Source organism: Gorilla gorilla, chromosome 13 (genome assembly GCF_029281585.2).
Source record: "Gorilla gorilla gorilla isolate KB3781 chromosome 13, NHGRI_mGorGor1-v2.1_pri, whole genome shotgun sequence".
Taxonomy (NCBI): Eukaryota; Metazoa; Chordata; class Mammalia; order Primates; family Hominidae; genus Gorilla; species Gorilla gorilla.
In genome coordinates, this window is record NC_073237.2 from 96,500,401 (window position 1) to 96,519,717 (window position 19,317).

General features: G+C 37.5%; 1 protein-coding gene across 15 annotated transcripts in view; it reads left to right on the forward strand.

Annotated features, from left to right (window-relative positions):
* Positions 1-19,317, forward strand: part of INVS (inversin) — a 239,845-nt gene that overhangs the window by 78,437 nt on the left and 142,091 nt on the right. The gene's annotated exons all lie outside the window — the stretch shown is intronic.

Consider the following 19,317-nt stretch of genomic DNA (forward strand, 5'->3'; position numbering starts at 1 on the left):
GAAGTCGACCTGGGACACTCTAGCTTGGTGGGGGGAGGGACGTCCCCCATTACTGAGGCTTCAATAGGCAGTTTTCCCCTCACAGTGTAAACAAAGCCACCAGGAAGTTCAACCTGGGTGAAGCTCACCACAACGCAGCAAAGCTACTGCAGCCAGACTGCCTCTCTAGATTCCTCCTCTCTGGGCAGGGCATCTCTGAAAGAAAGGCAGAAGCCCCAGTCAGGGGCTTATAGATAAAACTCCCATCTGCCTGGGACAGAGCACCTGGGGGAAGGGGCAGCTGTAGATGCATCTTCAGCAGACTTAAATGTTCCTGCCTGCTGGCTCTGAAGAGAGCAGCAGATCTCCCAACACAGCGCTCGAGCTCTGCTAAGGGAAAGATGCCTCTTCAAGTGGGTCCCTGATTCCCGTGCCTCCTGACTGGGAGACACCTCCCAGCAGGGGCCGACAGACACCTCATACAGGACAGCTCTGGCTTGCATCTGGCAGGTGCCCCTCTGGAACGAAGCTTCCAGAGGAAGGAACAGGCAGCAATCTTTGCTGTTCTGCAGTCTTTGCTGCAGATACCTAGGCAAACAGGGTCTGGAGTGGACTTTCATCAAACTCCAGCAGACCTGTAGAATAGGGGCCTGACTATTAGAAGGAAAACTAACAAAAATAAAAGAATAACATCAACATCAACAAAAAGGATGTGCACACTGAAACCCCATCCAAAGGTCACCAACATAGAAGACCAAAGGTAGATAAATCCACAAAGATGAGGAAAAACCAATGCAAAAAGCCTGAAAATTCCAAAAACCAGAACACCTCTTCTTCTGCAAAGGGTCACAACTCCTCACCAGCAAGGGAACAAAACTGGACAGAGAATGAGTTTGATGAATTGACAGAAGTAGGCTTCAGAAGGTGGGCAATAATAAACTCCTCTGAGCTTGTTCTGTAAAGGAGCATGTTCTAACCCAATGCAAGAAAGCTAAGAACCTTGAAAAAAGGTTAGAGGAATTGCTAACTAGAATAACCAGTTTAGAGAAGAACATAAATAACCTGATGGAGCTAAAAAACACAGCAGGAGAACTTTGTGAAGCACACACAAGTATCAATAGCTGAATCAATCAAATCGAAGAAAGAATATCAGAGACTGAAGATCAACTTAATGAAATAAAGTGTGAAGACAAGATTAGAGAAAAAAAGAATGAAAAGGAATGCACAAAGACTCCAAGAAATATAGGACTATGTGAAAAGACCAAATCTATGTTTGATTGATGTACCTGAAAGTGACAGGGAGAATGGAACCAAGTTGGAAAACACTCTGCAGGATATTATCCAGGAGAACTTTCCCCACCTAGCAAGAGACCAACATTCAAATTCAGGAAATACTGAGAACACCACTAGGATACTCCTCAAGAAGAGGAACTCCAAGAAACATAATCGTCAGATTCACCAAGAGTGAAATGAAGGGAAAAATGTTAAGGGCAGCCAGAGAGAAAGGTCAGGTTACCCACAAAGGGCTTGGCAGCCAGAGAGAAAGGTCAGGTTACCCACAAAGGCAAGCCTATCAGACTAACGGTGGATCTCTCTACAGAAACCCTACAAGCCAGAAGAGAGTGAGGGTCAATATTCAACATTCTTAAATAAAAGAATTTTCAACCCAGAATTTCATATCCAGCCAAACTAAGCTTCATAAGTGAAGGAGAAATAAAATCCTTTACAGACAAGCAAATGCAGAGAGATTTTGTCACCACCAGGCCTGGCTTACAAGAGTTCCTGAAGGAGGCACTAACTATGGAAAGGAAAAACTGGTTGCAGCCACTGCAAAAACATACCAAATGGTAAAGACCATCGACACTGTGAAGAAACTGCATCAACGAATAGGCAAAATAACCAGGTAGCATCACGATGACAGGATCAAATTCACACATAACAATATTAACCTTAAATGTAAATGGTCTAAATGCCCCAATTAAAAGACACAGACTGGCAAATTGGATAGTCAAGACCCATTGGTGTGCTGTAATTCAGGAGACCCATCTCACATGCAAAGACACACACAGGCTCAAAATAAAGGGATGGAGGAATATTTACCAAGCAAATGGAAAGCAAAAAAAAAAAAAAAAAAAAAAAGCAGGGGTTGCAATCCTAGTCTCTGATAAAACAGACTTTAAACCAACAAAGATCAAAAAAGACAAACAAGGGCATTACATAATGGTAAAGGAATCAATGCAACAAGAAGAGCTAAATATCCTAAATATATATGCACCCAATACAGGACCACCCAGATTCATAAAGCAAGTTCTCAGAGACCTACAAAGAGACTTAGGCTCCCACACAATACTAATAGGAGACTTTAACACCCCACTGTCAATATTAGAAAGATCAATGCAACAGAAAATTAACAAGAATATTCAGGACTTGAACTCAGCTCTGGACCAAGGGGACCTAATAAACATCTACAGAACTCTCCACCCCGTATCAACAGAATATACATTCTTCTCAGTACCACATTGCACTTATTCTAAAATTGACCACATAATTGGAAGTAAAACACTCCTCAGCAAATGCAAAAGAATGGAAATCGTAACAGTCTCTCAGACCACAGTGCAATCAAATTGGAACTCAGGATTAAGAAACTCACTCAGAACCACACAACTACATGGAAACTGAACAACCTGCTCCTGAATGACTACTGAGTAAATAATGAAATTAAGGTAGAAATAAGTTCCTTGAAACCAATAAGAGCAAAGACACAATGTACTAAAATCTCTGGGACACAGCTAAAGCAGTGTTTAGAGGGAAATTTATAGCACTAAATGCCCACAGGAGAAAGTGGGAAAGATCTAAAATCGACACCCTAACATCACAGTTAAAAGAACTAGAGAAGCAAGAGCAAACAAATTCAGAAGCTAGCAGAAGACAAGAAATAACTAAGATCAGAGCAGAACTAAAGGAGATAGAGACATGAAAAACCCTTAAAAAAATCAAGAATCCAGGAGCTGGTTTTTTTAAAAGATTAACAACAGGTAGACCACCACCCAGACTAATAAAGAAGAAAAGAGAAAAGGATAAAATAGACACAATAAAAAATGATAAAGGGGATATAACCACTGATCCCACAGAAATACAGACTACCATCAGAGAATACCAGAAACACCTCTATGCAAATGAACTAGAAAATCTAGAAGAAATTGGTAAATTCCTGGACACATACACCCTCCTAAGACTAAACCAGGAAGAAGTTGAATCCCTGAATAGACCAATAACAAGTTCTGAAATTGAGGCAGTAATTAATAGCCTAGCAACCTCCAAAAACCCAGGACCAGACAGATTCACAGTTGAATTCTACCAGAGGTACAGAAAGGAGCTGGTACCATTCCTTCTGAAATCATTCCAATCAATAGAAAAAGAGGGACTCCTCCCTACCTCATTTTATGAGGCCAGCATCATCCTGACACCAAAACCTGGCAGAGACACAACAAAAAAAGAAAATTTCAGGCCAATATCCCTGATGAACATTGATGTGAAAATCCTCAATAAAATACTGGCTAACTGAATCCAGCAGCACATCAAAAAGCTTATCCGCCATGATCAAGTCAGCTTCACCCCTGGGATGCAAGGCTAGTTCAACATACACAAATCAATAAACATAATCCATCACATAAACAGAACCAATGACAAAACCACATGATTATCTCAATAGATGCAGAAAAGGCCTTCAATAAAATTCAACACCCCTTCATGCTAAAAACTCTCAAAAAACTAGGTATTGATGGAATGTATCTCAAAACAATAAGACCTACTTATGACAAACCCACAGCCAATGTCATACTGAATGGGCAAAAACTGGAAGCATTCCCTTTGAAAACTGGCACATGACAAGGATGCCCTCTCTCACCACTCTTGTATTGGAAGTTCTGGCCAGGGCAATCAGGCAAAAGAAAGAAATAAAGGGTATTCAAATAGGAAGAGAGGAAGCCAAATTGTTTCTGTTTGCAGATGACATGATTGTATATTTAGAAAATCCCATCGTCTCAACCCAAAACCTCCTTAAGCTGATAAGCAACTTCAGCAAAGTCTCGGGATACGAAATCAATGTGCAAAACTCCCAAGCATTCCTATACACCAATAATAGACAAACAGCTAAATCATGAGTGAACTCCTATTCACAATTGCTACAAAGAGAATAAAATACCTAGGAATACAACTATCAAGTGATGTGAAAGACCTCTTCAAGGAGAGCTACAAACCACTGCTCAAAGAAATAAGAGATGACAGAAACAAATAGAAAAACATTCCATACTCATAGATAGGAAGAATCAATATGATGAAAATGGCCATACTGCCCAAAGCAATTTATAGATTCAGTGCTATCCCCATCAAGCTACCATTGACTTTCTTCACAGAATTAGAAAAAACTACTTTAAATTTCGTATGGAACCAAAAAAGAGCCCATATAGCCAAGACAATCCTAAGCAAAAAGAACAAAGCTGGAGACATCATGCTACCTGACTTTGAACTATACTACAAGGCTACAGTAACCAAAACAGCATGATTCTGGTACCAAAACAGAGATATAGACCAATGGAACAGAATAGAGGCCTCAGAAATAACCCAACACATCTACAACCATCTAATCTTTGACAAACCTGACAAAAACAAGCAATGGGGAAAGGATTCCCTATTTAATAAATGGTGTTGGGAAAATGGCTAGCCATATGCAGAAAACTGAAACTGGACCCCTTCCTTACACCTTATACAAAAATTAACTCAAGATGGATTGAAGACTTAAACGTAAGACCTAAAACCATAAAAATGCTAGAAGAAAACCTAGACAATACCATTCAGGACAGAGGCATGGGCAAAGATTTCATGACTAAGACACCAAAAGCAATGGCAACAAAAGCCAAAATTGACAAGTGGGATCTAATTAAACTAAAGAGCTTTGGCACAGCAAAAGACACTATCAGCAGAGTGAACAGGCAACCTGTAGAATGGGAGAAAATGTTTGCAATCTATCCATCTGACAAAGGGCTAATATCCAGAATGTACAAGGAACTTAAACTTACAAGAAAAAAACAACCCCATCAAAAAGTGGGCGAAGTATATAAACAGACACGTCTCAAAAAACAGACACTGTCGTCAAAAGACAACATTATTGCGGCCAACAAACACATGAAAAAAAGCTCATCATCACTGGTCATTAGAGAAATGCAAATTAAAACCACAATGAGATACCACCATCTCATGCCAGTTAGAATGGCGATCATTAAAAAGTCAGGAAACAACAGGTGCTGGAGAGGATGTGGAGAAATAGGAATGCTTTTACACTGTTGGTGGAGTGTAAATTAGTTCAACCTTTGTGAAGACAGTGTGGCGATTCCTCAAGGATCTAGAACCAGAAATACTATTTAACCCAGTAATCCCATTACTGGATATATGCCCAAAGGATTATAAATATTCTACGATAAAGACACATGCACACATATGTTTATTGCAGCACTATTCACAATAAGACTTGGAACCAACCCAAATGCCCATCAGTGATAGACTGGATAAAGAAAATGTTGCACATATACACCATGGAATACTATGCAGCCATAAAAAGGATGAGTTCATGTCCTTTCCAGGGACATGGATTAAACTGGAAACCATCATTCTCAGCAAACTAACACAGGAACAGAAAACCAAACACCGCATGTTCTCACTCATAAATGGGAGTTGAACAATGAGAACACATGGATACAGGGAGGGGAACATCACATACTGGGGCCTGCCGGGGGATGAGGGGTAAGAGGAGGCATAGCATTAGGAGAAATACCTAATGTAGATGACAGGTTGATGGGTGCAACAAACCACCATGGCACGTGTATACCTATGTAACCAACCTGCACGTTCTGCACATGTATCTCAAAACTTATAATTAAAAAAAGAAAAGACATGATCCAATATAGTAAAGCATGAATACAGGTGACAACATACTCTTCAGTATCAATAGGCACATGCAGACAGTAAAATAATTGCTTTAAAATGCTGAAAGGAAAAACTGTCAATCTAGAATTCTGTATCTGGTAAAACTATCTTTCCAGAATAAAACTGAAATAAGGACAAACAAAACTAAGATAATTTATCCCAAACAAACCTATATTAAAAGAAATAATGGTCGGGCACAGTGGCTTACGCCTGTAATCCCAGCACTTTGGGAGGCTGAGGAAGGCAGATCACCTGAGCTCAGCATTTCAAGACTGCCCTGGGCAACATGGTGAAACCTTGTCTCTACTAAAATACAAAACATTAGCTGGGTGTGGTGATGCGCCTGTAGTCCCAGCTACTCGGGAGGCTGAGGCATGAGAATTGCTTGAGTCCAGGAGGCAGAGGTTGCAGTGAGCCAAGATCGCGCCATTGCACTCCAGCCTGGGCAACAGAGTAAAACTCTGTTTCAGGGAAGAAAAAAAAAAAAAAAAAAAAAAAAGCACCAGAAAAGATAAATAGGTAGCTAAAGATAAACAATTATTTTTTCTTAATCTCTTTAAAATTAATATTGCTATTTAAAGCAAAAATTATAAAACTATTTTGGAATTTATAGTAAATATAGGTATAATACATATATGTGATATCTACAGCATAAAGTATGGGGTGGGGATAATGCAACTATACAATTGCAAGGGTCTTGCATTTTGTGTAAAGTGATACAACATTAACTCTAAGTAGACTTTGTAAAGTTATGGATATGAACTATAATACTTGGAGGAAATACTAAAATAATAATGCAATGAAGTATCGCTTTTTTTTAATTCAAGAGAAAAAATTTTAAAGGAATTCTTAAAAATTGCTTGAGTTTCACTTCCCAAGATTCTAATTCAATTGGTCTGAGGTGGAAACCAGACAGTAATGCTTTTTAAAAGCTCCTCACCTGATTCTAATATGTTTAAAATGCCAGTGTTGGGAATGTTTCTAGCAGTGCTAAATCAAAGTTATTGGATATAGTTGTATAAGAGAGAAGTATATATTGCATGTAACAGAGAGTATATGTTGCTGGAAAACCATGCAGATCACCAGAGCACTGTTTTACCTCACTGAAAAGCATTAGTTCCTGTGAATCCATAGACCACTTGCTTCTTGTTGATGACAAAGTCCTCACCATTTTGTAAAAAAATGAAGAAAAGATCATTGTAGTATTTAACATATATAGGTTTGTGTAGTATTTAACATATAGGTTTGTGTATGTCTGTGCACCTATAGTCTGTATGTAATAAGTCTGTCTTCCTGTTACTACAGTTCTTGAAAATAGTTGGGTGGCCTTTTGCTACATTGGAAAGGCATATTTAGAATAATATGACTTCGTATATAGGCTACATGGTATACAAAAAAATGCATGTGGGGGAAAGTAAGGGGAGCACTCAAAGAGATCTTTCAGAGCATCTCAAGCAGAGATTCAATAAGAGGCCTATTTAAGAGGTCATTGGAAGGGAGATGCCATAATTCTTAAAGACATTGCATGCAGGAAAAAACAGCGATTTTGAATATTTGCCACAAATGGAAAATGATAGGAGTAGGTACTCAAGTTACAATTAATTTGTGATCCTTTGCTGTAAAGCTATTTCTTACCTGGGCAATTCTGTGTAATGCATGCCATAGATTTATTGATTGTCAGTTATTAATGATTTTCCTCAGGCACGAAAGATGTAAATAGATGTTGGTGAAAAGCTACCAGCTGTCCTTTGAGGAAGGACAGTCCTTTATTTCCTTTTTGAGGGCTTACACTTTTTTATGAAATAATGTTGATAATAGATTTACTTTTTAAAATGAACTTAGATTGCAAAAATGTAAACTTTATACTGTCATCTTTATATTTGTTCCAATAATATTTTTTAATGATTATTATTATTGAGTTAAAATGTGCATACAAGAATGTACAGAAAAATATACAATTAGATATGTGTAATAAATGTACCTACTCACATCACCACCACCACAGTCAGGACATAAAACATTTAGGCAACACCAGAAAGTTCCTTTTTTCCCCACTTTCAACCAGTCACCACCTCCATGGTTAACACCATTATGATTTTTAACACAAAAGATTAGTTTTACCTGTTCTTGAAGTTTTTATAAATAGAATTTTTTTTTGCTGTCTACAAGAGAAACACTTCATTTTGTATATGCATAGAAATATATATATATATTCATTTTAGTAGCTTTTATAGTGCAAGTGATTTTTGGTTACATGGATGAATTGTCTAGTGGTGAAGTCTAAGATTTTAGTGCAGCCATCACCTGAATAGTGTATGTTGTACCCAATATGTAGCTTTTTATTCCTCTGCCCACTCTCACCCTTCCCCTTTCTGAGTCCCCAAAGTACATTACATCACTCTGTATGCCTTTGCATAACCATAGCTTAGCTTCCACTTATAAGTGAGAACATACGGTATTTGATGTTCCATTCCTGAGTTGCTTCACTTAGAATAATGGCCTCCTCCATCCAAGTTGCTACAAGGACATTATTTCTTCCTTTTTATGGCTGAGTAGTATGCCATTGTATATATGTTCCACATTTTCTTCATCTGCTCATCAGTTGATGGGCACTTAGGTTGATTCCATATCTTTGCAACTGTGAATTGTGCTGCAATATACATATGCATGCAGATGTCTTTTTAATGACTTACTTTCCTCTGGGTAAATACCCAGTAGTAGAATTGCTGGATCAAATGGGTCAAATGGTAGATCTACTTTTAGTTCCTTGAGAAATCTTCACATTGTTTTCCATACAGGTTGTACTAATTTTTTTTTTTTCTTTGAGATGGAGTTTCACTCTGTCACCCAGGCTGGAGTACAGTAGCGCAATCTCAGCTCACTGCATCCTTCGCCTCCCGGGTTTTAAACAATTCTCTGCCTCAGCCTCCTGAGTAGCTGGGATTACAGGCACCCACCACCACGCCTGGCTAAATTTTTTTTGTATTTTTAGTAGAGACGGGGTTTCACCATCTTGGCCAGGCTGATTTTGAACTCCTGACCTCATGATCCACCCACCTCGGCCTCCCAAAGTGCTGGGATTACAGGCATGAACGACCAACCGAGCCCAGCCAGGTTGTACTAATTTACATTCCTGCCAGCAGCATATAAAGTGTTCCCCTTTCACCCCATTCATGCCAACATCTCTTGGTTTTTGACTGTTTAATAATGGCTGTTCTGGCTGGGCTATAGTGATATTATCTCATTGTGGTTTTAATTTGCATTTCCTGATGATTAGTGATGTTTAGCATTTTTTCCAGATGTTGGCCATTTGTATATCTTTTTTGAGATATCTATTCATGTCATTTGCCTACTTTTTAATGGGATTATTTGGGTTTTTTCCTTGCTGATTTGAGTTTCTTGTGGATTCTGGTTATTAGTTCTTTGTCAGATGCATAGCTTAGAAATATGTTCTTCCATTTTGTGGGTTGTCTGTTTACTCTGAAAATTATTTTTTTCACTGAGCAGAAGCTTTTTATTTTTATTACGTCTCATTTATTTTTGTTTTTGTTAAATTTGCTTTGGGGGGTCTTAGTCATAAATTTTTGCCTAGACTATTGTCTGGAAGAGTTTTCCCTAGGTTTTCTTCAAGAATTTTTATGGTTTCAGGTCTTAGATTTCAGTCATTCATCCATCTTGAGTTGATTTTTGTATATGGTGAGAGATAGGGATCCAGTTTCTTTTTTCTACATGTGCATATCCAGTTTTCCCAGCATCTTTTATTGAATAAGGTGTTTTTTCCCCCAATTTATGTTTTTGTATGCTTTGTCAAAGATCAGTTGTAAGTATTTGACTTTATTTCTGGGTTCTCTATTCTGTTCCATTGGTCTATACATCTATTTTTATACCAGTACCATGCTGTTTTAATTACTATAGCCTTGTAATGTAATTTGAAGTCAGGTAATTGTGATGCCTCCAGATTTGTTCTTTTTGCTGAGGATTGCTTTGGCTGTCCAGACTCTTTTTTGGTTCTATATGAATTTTAGGATTGTTTCTTATTCTGTGAAAAATGATGTTGGTATTTTTATCAGAATTACATTGAATCTGTAGATTGCTTTGGGCAGTATGGTCATTTTTACAGTACTGATGCTTCCAGTCAATGAACGTGGGATGTGTTTCCATTTGTTTGTATCGTCTATGATTTCTTTTTTTTTTTTTTTTTTTTTGAGACAAAGTCTCACTCTGTCACCCAGGCTGGAGGACAGTGGCGTGATCTCAGCTCACCACAACCTCCGCCTCCCAGGTTCAAGTGATTCTCCTGCCTCAGCCTCCTGAGTAGCTGGGATTACAGATGTGTGCCACCACACCCAGCTAATTTTTGTATTTTTAGTACGGATGAGGTTTCACCATGTTGGCCAGGCTGGTCTCAAACTCCTGAGCTCAGGTGATGCACAGCCTCCCAAAGTGCTGGGATTATAGGCGTGAGCCAGTGCATCCAGCCTCATCTATGATTTCTTTCAGCAGTGTTTTACAGTTCATCTTGTAGAGATCTTTCATCTTTCTGGTTAAGTATATTCCCAGTTTTTTGTTTTGTTTTGGTGGTGGTGTTGTTTTGCAGCTATTTCAAAAGGGATTTAGTTCATGATTTGATGCTCTGCATGGTCACTGTTGGTGTATAGCAGTGCTACTAATTTGTGGACATTGATTTTGTAACCTGAGACTTAATTGGATTCATTTATCAAATCTAGGATTCTTTTGGAGGAGTCTTTAGGGTTTTCTAGGTGTACAATCATATCATTGGCAAAGAGAGATAGTTTGACCTTCTCATTTCCAATTTGGATGTCCTTTCTTTCTTTCTCTTGCTGATTGCTCTGGTTAGGACTTCCAGTACTATGCTGAATAGAAATGATGAAAGTGGGCATCCTTGTCTTGTTCCGGTTCTTCCAGGGAATGCTTTCTAATTTTCCCCATTCATTAAGATATTGGTTGTGGGTTTGTCATATGTGGCTTCCTTCTATACTTAGACGGAACATACCTCAGAATAATAATGTGTTGAGGGTTTTTTTATAAAGGAATGCTAGATTTTATTGAATGCTTTTTCTGTGTCTATTGAGATGATCGTATGGTTTTTATTTTTAATTCCATTTATGTGATGAATCGTACTTATTGACTTGCATATGTTAAAGCATCCCTGCAGCCCTGGATGAAACCCAGGGTGAATTATCTTTTTGATATGCTGTTGGATTCAGTTTGCTGGTATTTTGCTGAGGGTTTTTGCATCTGTGTTCATCAGGGCTATCGGTCTGTGGTTTCTTTCTTTTTTTTTTTTTTTTTTTTTGTCCGTTAGATCCTTTCCTGGTCTTCGTATCAGGGTGATACTGGCTTCGTAGAATGAGTTAGGGAGGATTCCCTCTTTCTCAATCTTTTGGAATAGTTTCAGTAATATTGATACCAATTTTTCTTTGAATATCTGGTAGAATTTGGCTGTGAATCCATCTGACCTTGGGCGTTTTTTGTTGTTGTTGGCAATTTTTAAAATTACTGAGTCAATCTCACTGCTTGTTATTGGTTTGTTCAGGATTTCTGTTTCTTCCTAATTGAAGATGGGGGGCTGTGTATTTCCAGGAATTTATCCATTTCCTCTAGATTTCCTACTTTGTGTGCATAGAGGTGATCACAGTAGTCTCAAATGATCTTTTGTATATCTATGATGTCTTTTTGTATTTCTGTGTTACAGATATTGCTGTAGTGTCTCCACGTTCATTTCTAATGGAAGTTATTTGAATCTTCTTTTTTTTTTTTTTTTTTTTTGGTTAATATAGCTAATGGTCTATCAATCTTGTTTACCTTGTCAAAAACTCAGGTTTTTGTTTCATTGGTTCTTTTGTATTGTTTATGTTTGTTTGTTTCAATTTCATTTGATTCTGCTCTGATCTTTGTTATTTCTTTTCTTTTGCTAGTTTGGGTTTTTGTTTGTTCTTGTTTCTTTACTTCCTTGAAGTGTGACAATAGGTTGTCAATTTGTGATCTTTCAGACTTTTTGATTTAGGCATTTAGTGCTATAAACTTTCCTCTTACTACTGCTTTTGCTGTATCTGGGAGGTTTTAATAACTGTGTCACTATTATTCATTTCAAAGAATTTTTTAATTTCCATCTTGATTTCATTGTTAACTCAAAAATAATTCAGGAGAAAATTGTTTAATTTTCATTACTTGTATAATTCTGAGAGGTCCTTTTGGAGTTGATTTCTAGTTTTTCTCCACTATGGTCTGAAAAGATACTTGTTTACCTTATTGATACTTGATTACCTTTGATATGATTTTGAATTTTAAAAATTTAGTGAGACTTATTTTGTTGCCTATCATGTGTTCTATCTTGGAGAATGTTCCATTTGCTGATAAGAAGTATGTGTATTATTTTTTCTTTTATTTATTTATTTGTTGTTGTTTTTTTTAATAGACAGGGTCTTGCCATGTCGGCCAGGTTGGTCTTGAACTCCTGGTTTCAAGCAATCTGCCTGCCTCACCCTCCCAAAGTGCTAGGATTACAGGCATGAGCCACTGTGCCCAGCAAAGTATGTATATTCTATAGTTCTGGGGTAGAATTTTCTGTATTGGTTAGGTCCATTTGTTGTAGAGTGCAGTTTAAGTCCTGTGTTTCTTTGTTGACTTTCTGCCTGGATGATCTGTCTAGTGCTGTCAGTGGAGTGTTGAAGTCCCCCACTATTATTGTGTTTCTGTCCAACTCTGGGAGCTCCAGAGTTAGGTGCATATATATTTAGGATTGTAATATCTTCTTGTTGGATTGATCCTTTTATCATTATATAATGACTTTCTTTGTCTTTTTTTCTTTTAACCATTGTTGCTTTAAAGTCTGTTTTGTTAACATCAGAATAGCTACTCTTGCCTGCTTTTGGTTTCCATTTGCTTGGAATATCTTTTTCCACCCTTTACCTTGAGTCTGTAAGAATCTTTACATGTTAAGTGAGTCTCTTGAATACAGCAGATATTTGGTTTGTAATTTTTCAACCATTCTGTCAGTGGAGGATATAGACCATTTACATTTAACGTTAATATTGAGATGTGAAGTACTATTTCAGTCATCATTGTTGACTGTTAACCTACTTTGTTTTCTTCATGTGTTATTGTTTTATAGGCTCTGTGAGTTTTATGCTTTCAAGATGTTCTATTCTGGTGCATATTGACGTTTTGTTTCAAGATTTAGAGCTCCTTTTAGTATTTCTTGTAGAGCTGGTCTAGTAGTGACAAATTCTCTCAGTATTTGCTCATCTGAAAAAAAACTTTTTTTCTCCTTCATTTATGAAACTTAGTTTTGCTGGATACAAAATTCTTGGCTGACAATTATTCTGTTGAAGGAGGCTAAAGATAGGACCCTAATCCTTTCTGGTTTGTAAGGTTTCTGCTGAGAAGGCTGTTGTTGGTCTAATAAGTTTTCCTTTATAGGTTACCTGATGCTTTTGTCTTACTGCTCTTAGAATTCTTTCCTTCATGTTGATTTTAGATACCCTGATAATTATATGCCTTGGTGATGTCCTTTTTGTTTTCTTTTTTTTTTTCTTCTGAGACAGAGTCTCACTCTGTTACCCAGGCTGGAATGCAGTGGCATGATCATGGCTCACTGCAGCCTTGACCTCCTGGGCTCAAGCAATCCTCCTACCTTAGCCTCCTGAGTAGCTGGGACTATAGGCATATGCCACCACATCAGGCTAATTTTTTAATTTTTTATAGAGATGGGTTCTCTCTATGTTACCCAGGCTGGTCTCAAACTCCTGGTCTCAAGTAGTCCTCCCACCTCGGCCTCCCGAAGTGGTATTACAAGCATTAGCTACTGGGTCCAGCTGGTGATATCCTTTTTGTAATGAATCTCCCAGGAGTTCTTTCAGTTTCTCGTATTTGGTTATCTAAATCTCTAGCAAGGTCAGGGAAGTTCTCCTTAATTATTCCCTCAGATAAGTTTTCCAAATTTTTTGTTTGTCTTCTCCCTCAAGAACACTAGTGATTCTTTGGTTTGGCAATTTTACATAATCCCATATGTTTTGGAGACTTTATTCATTTCTTTTAATTATATTTTCTTTACTCTTGTCTGATTGGGTTAATTCAAAAGCTTTGTCTCCAAGCTCTGAAATTTTTCTTCTACTAGTTCTAGTCTATTGTTAAAACTTTCCTGTGCATTTTTTAATTCTCTAAATGTGTCTTTCATTTTCAAAAGTTCTGATTGGTTTTTCTTTAAACTATCCATCTCTAGAAAATTTATCACTCATATCCTGAATTATTTTTTTAACTTCACTATGTTGGTTTTCACCTTTCTCTTGCATCTCCTTGAGTAGCTTAACAATCAACCTTTTGGGTTCTTTATCTGGTATTTCAAAGATTTCATCTTGGTTTGGATCCATTGCTGGAGAGTTAGTGTGATCTTTTGTGGGTACTGTAGAACCCTGTTTTGTCATATTGTCAGAATTATTTTTCTGGTTCCTTCTCACTTGGGTAGACTATTTCTTCTAGTATTTTTGAATTTATTTTTCATTCAACTGTGTTTTTTAATTTTTTTATTCCCCCTTAAGGATGTAACTTTAATGTTTACAGTTTATTATAGCCCAATTTGGCTCTTGATGATTTCCGGTGTGAAGACTCTGAGTTCCTTGGTTATAGAGAATCTTTGTCTGATGGCTTTCTCAGATGCTGTTTGTAGTAGCAAGGTGCTTGGTGTGTAAGCAGGTTCACTGTCTTAAGTTTTCCATCTGGCTCAGGGTAGACCGCAGCCCACCATTTCTTTCAGAGGGTCTGTGATTTCTGTCAGTTTTCCTGTTAAGTTCCTGTGTTGCTTCTTGAACAAAAGTTCACAGTATGACTCTCTACACACTCTTTTGTCTTTCCAAGTAGGGGAGGCATGCTAACAATGCTTTCAGTCCACCATCTTGGGGAAAAAAGAGTGTGTGTGTGTGTGTGTGTGTGTGTGTGTGTGTGTGTAAATGGAATAATGCAGTATGTATTCTTCTGTGTCTAGGATCTTTCACTCAATTTTTTGAGATTTATCCATATTGTTGCACATATCATAGCTTATTCTTTCTCTGTTGCTGAATTATATTCTATTGCACAAATATATCATAATTTGTTTATACATTCATGTGATGATGGACATTTGGGTTGGTTACAGTCTTTAGCTATTATGAGAGAATCTTATGAATAAACTGAAAAAATTAACATTCTTGTACAAGTCTTTTTGTGGACATTTGTACTCATCAAATAAATACCTAAAAGTGCAATGATCTTTAATAGTGCCTGCATATTTTTTGCTTTAGTAGATACTGCCTAATGGTTTTCCAAAATGTTGCTACCACTTTACACTCCGACCAACAACACAGTATGTGAGAGTTTCAGATGCCATATATCTTGGGCAATATTTGGTTTTGTCAGTCCTTTTACTTTTAGCATTTCTAGTGTGTTTCTCATTTTTGTTTTAATTTGCATTTACCTAATGACTGATGTTGAGTACTTTTCATATGCTTAATAATAATTTGTATATTTTCTTTTGTGAAGTTGTGTGCTCAAGTCCTTTACCCATTTTTTTCTGTATTATTTTTAGATGCTACTACAATAAGACACTAACCAAAGTTTTTAAATAAGATTTCAGATTAGATTACCTATGATACCAATGTCTTTTTTTTTTTTCTCTGATACAGGATTTTACTCTGTCACCCACACTGAAGTGCAGTGGTAGAAGCATAGCTCACTACAGCCTTGAACTCCTGAGTTAAGCATTCCTCCCACCTCAGCCTCCCGAGTAGCTGGGACTACAGGCATGTGCCACCATACCCAGCTAATTTTTAAAATTTTTTTGTAGAGATGGGGTGTCGCTATGTTGCCCAGGCTGGTCTTATACTGCTGGCCATGAACAATTCTCCCACCTTGGCTGCCCAAAGTGCTGGGATTACATGCATCAGTCATTGCGCCCAGTCAGCAATATATTTTGATTGATTTTTTAAATCTCTTTTGCACAGATTCTTTATAAAAATTTTGCAAAAATATACATAACATGAAATTTGCCATTTTAACCATTTTTGAGTATACTATTCAGTGGCATTAAGCACATTAACAGCGTTGTGCCACCATCCCCACTATTCCTTCTGCGTATTTAGTATTTTCTTGCATGTAATTGATATGTAACAAATTACATATATCTCAGATGTGTAATTTGATAAGTTGTACCATATTTACACATCTTCAAAAGTTTCCTCATGACCATTTGTTATCCTTTCTTCAAACCACTCTCTGCCTCCACCCTCCCTCCCCAAGCAACCAGTGATCTGTTTTCTGTCACAGCAGATTGATTTGCATTTTCAAGAATTTTATGTAAGTGAAATCATATAAAACTATTCTTTTTGCCTAGCTTCTTTCACTCAGTATAATTATTTTGAAATTCATTCATGTTATTATTGCATACACCAATGATTTATATATTATCATTGTTCAGTATTATTCTATTGTATGGATATATTACAAATTGGTCTCAAGCTCCTGGTCTCAAGTGATCCTCCTGACTCAGCCTCCTAAAGTGCTGGGACTGCAGGCATGAACAAGGTAAAAGTTTCAAGTTTACAGGTGTAAGCCACAGCACCTAGCCTTGGATACACTACAGATTGTTTAACCATTTGCCTGTTGGTGAACATTTGGGTTGTTTTCTGTTTTGGGCTATTACTAATGAAGATGGTAAGAATATTCATCTGTAAGCATATGCTTTCATTTCTCTTGGGCAAATCATTATAAATGGAATGGCTGGGTCATATAGCAGGTGTACGTTTAACTTTTAAGAAAATGGTGAACAGTTTTCCAAAGTGCTTGTACTATTTTACTTTCCCACTGATAGTGAATGAAAGTTCTATTTCCTCCATACCCTCACTTTCTTATGAGGATACTTTGTATAGTCAGTCTTTTTCATTTGAGCCATTCTAAATAAAGCCATTTATTCCATTTAGGTGTGTAGTGGTATTAATTTGCATTTCTCTAATGACAAATGATGCTGAGATCTTTTCGTGTGCTTGTCATTTGTAGGTCTTTGATCTTTTTGCATTGATCTTGTTTCTGCAAACTTGCTAAAGTTCTTCATTCATTCTATTAGTCGTTTCATAGATTTTTTAGGCTCCTACATAAACAATCATCTTATATATAAATTAAAATGAGGGTTTTTTTTTCAAATCTTTATGCCCTTCCTTCCTCCCTTCTTTCCTTTCTTCCTTCTTTTCTTTTTTTCAGCCTTATTTAACTGGCTAACACCTCCATTACAAATTTAAATAGAAGTGATTAGAGTAGACATCCTTGCCTTATTTCTGATCTTAGGAAGAAAGCATGTAGTATTTCACCACTAAACGTGAAATTAACTTCAATTTTTAAAAGATGTCCTTGAGCTAAAGAATACAGGAATAACAAATGTAGGGGGAAGCTACTACCTCTGAGGCTTAGGGAGAGTATCCAAGGGAGGAGCAAACTTGGAAGCTGAGATTCAGGCCTGGTAGGAATGAGTGTGGCTGTGCCCCAGTTGGTGAAGTTCACTGGAATGCCAAGGGCCAGAGCTAGAGAGCTAGGGCTGATGAGCAGAAAGTTGCCCACTGGGGTAGTGGTGAAACTTACTGGAGTGTGAGACCCACTGAGTCTCCTATAGACCTCCGACATCTGCATCATAGGAGCAAAAACAGCACATTGGAACCAGATTGAAGAGCCCCTTCCTCTGCTATTATTTGCAGTGTCCCTGCTGCACCTGCTACAGATAAAGTCAAATATTGTGGCAACTGCAAAGGAGAAATTTTCACAGGGTCTAGTCTCACAAAACAGGGTAAAGAAGCTGATTTGGAGCTGAGAGGCAAAAAACTGATAAATGATACACTGATTGAGGAAACTTTCTTTTGATTCTAGTTCGCTGAGAATTTAAACCAAGAGTTGGTGTTGAATATTGTCAAATGCCTTTTCTACATCTATTGGAATTATCATATACTTGTTGTTCTTTATTTATTTTGCTCATTATATCAATTGTTTAAAAATATATATAGAGATGGAGTCTCACTGTGTTGCCCAGGCTACACTTGAACTCCTAGGCTCAAGCAATCCTCCCACCTCAGCCTCCCAAGTAGCTGGGACTACAGGCACACACCCCACCACACGCAACACATCAATTGATTTTTTTTTTTTTTTGAGATGGGAGTCTCGCTTTGTTGCTCAAGCTGGAGTGCAGTGATGTGATCTTGGCTCACTGCAGCCTCCACCTTCCAGGTTCAAGCAATTCTCCTGCCTCAGCCTCCTGAGTAGTTGGGACTACAGCTGCGCGCCACCACACCTGGCTAATTTTTGTATTTTTAGTAGATACAGCATTCCACCATGTTGGCCAGGCTAGTATCGAACTCCTAACCTGAAGTGATCTGCCCTCCTTGGCCTCCCAAAGTGCTGGGATTACAGGCGTGAGCCACCATACCTGGCCACATCAATTGATTTTAAAATGTGAAACTAACCTTGCACTTCTGGGATTAAGTCCTACTTTTTATGTATTGCTCAATTTAATTTGCTAATACATTAAGGATTTTTGCAACAGTGTTAAAAGGAATATTGGTCTATAGTTTAGTTTTTTTTTTTTTTCTTATAATGTGTTTGTCAGGTTTTCCTATCAGGATTTGCAGACTTCATAAAATAAGCTGGGAAACTGTCTTATCTTCTTCTATTATTTATAAAGTTGAGTAAGACTGGTAAGATTGGAATTATTTATTTCTTAACTTTTTTGTAGAATTTACCAGTGAAACCATCTAGTCTTGCTGGAGTTTTTTCTTTTCGATTTGGTAGGAAGGTTTTTTGGCAACAAACCTACTTTCTTTTATAGATTTAGACTTTTCAGATTTTATTTCTTCTTACCTCCATTTTAGTATGCTGTCTTTTTCAATGATTTCTCCAAGGCCCCTCAGGAAGAAATTTAGAACAAAAAATGATGGTCAGAATTCAGTCCTCAATTCTCCTTTATCTGAGGCCTGTGTGATAGCTGTTGGCATTTTTCCTCTGGTGGGAGTTTCTGATAAACAACTCAAGAACATATGTTAAGATGTTATCTTTTAGTTTCCATGGGACATCAAAATACCTTGTGACTCTGGCTTGCTTCGGAAACTGTTTTTACTACCTTCTTGCTTATCAGGTTGCTCATTTACTTTTCAAGGCTAGCTGGGTGCCTGGACTTTCCCTTGAAGGGACTCAAAATGGTTCCTTTATTTCCATGCTGAGGAGGGCCCAGCAGGTCCCTGAAAGGGGTCGCTGTTCTATCTCAATCTTTTTCTAGCTTCTTATGCTGGAATCTTAGGTCAATGATTTTATATAATCATTATTATG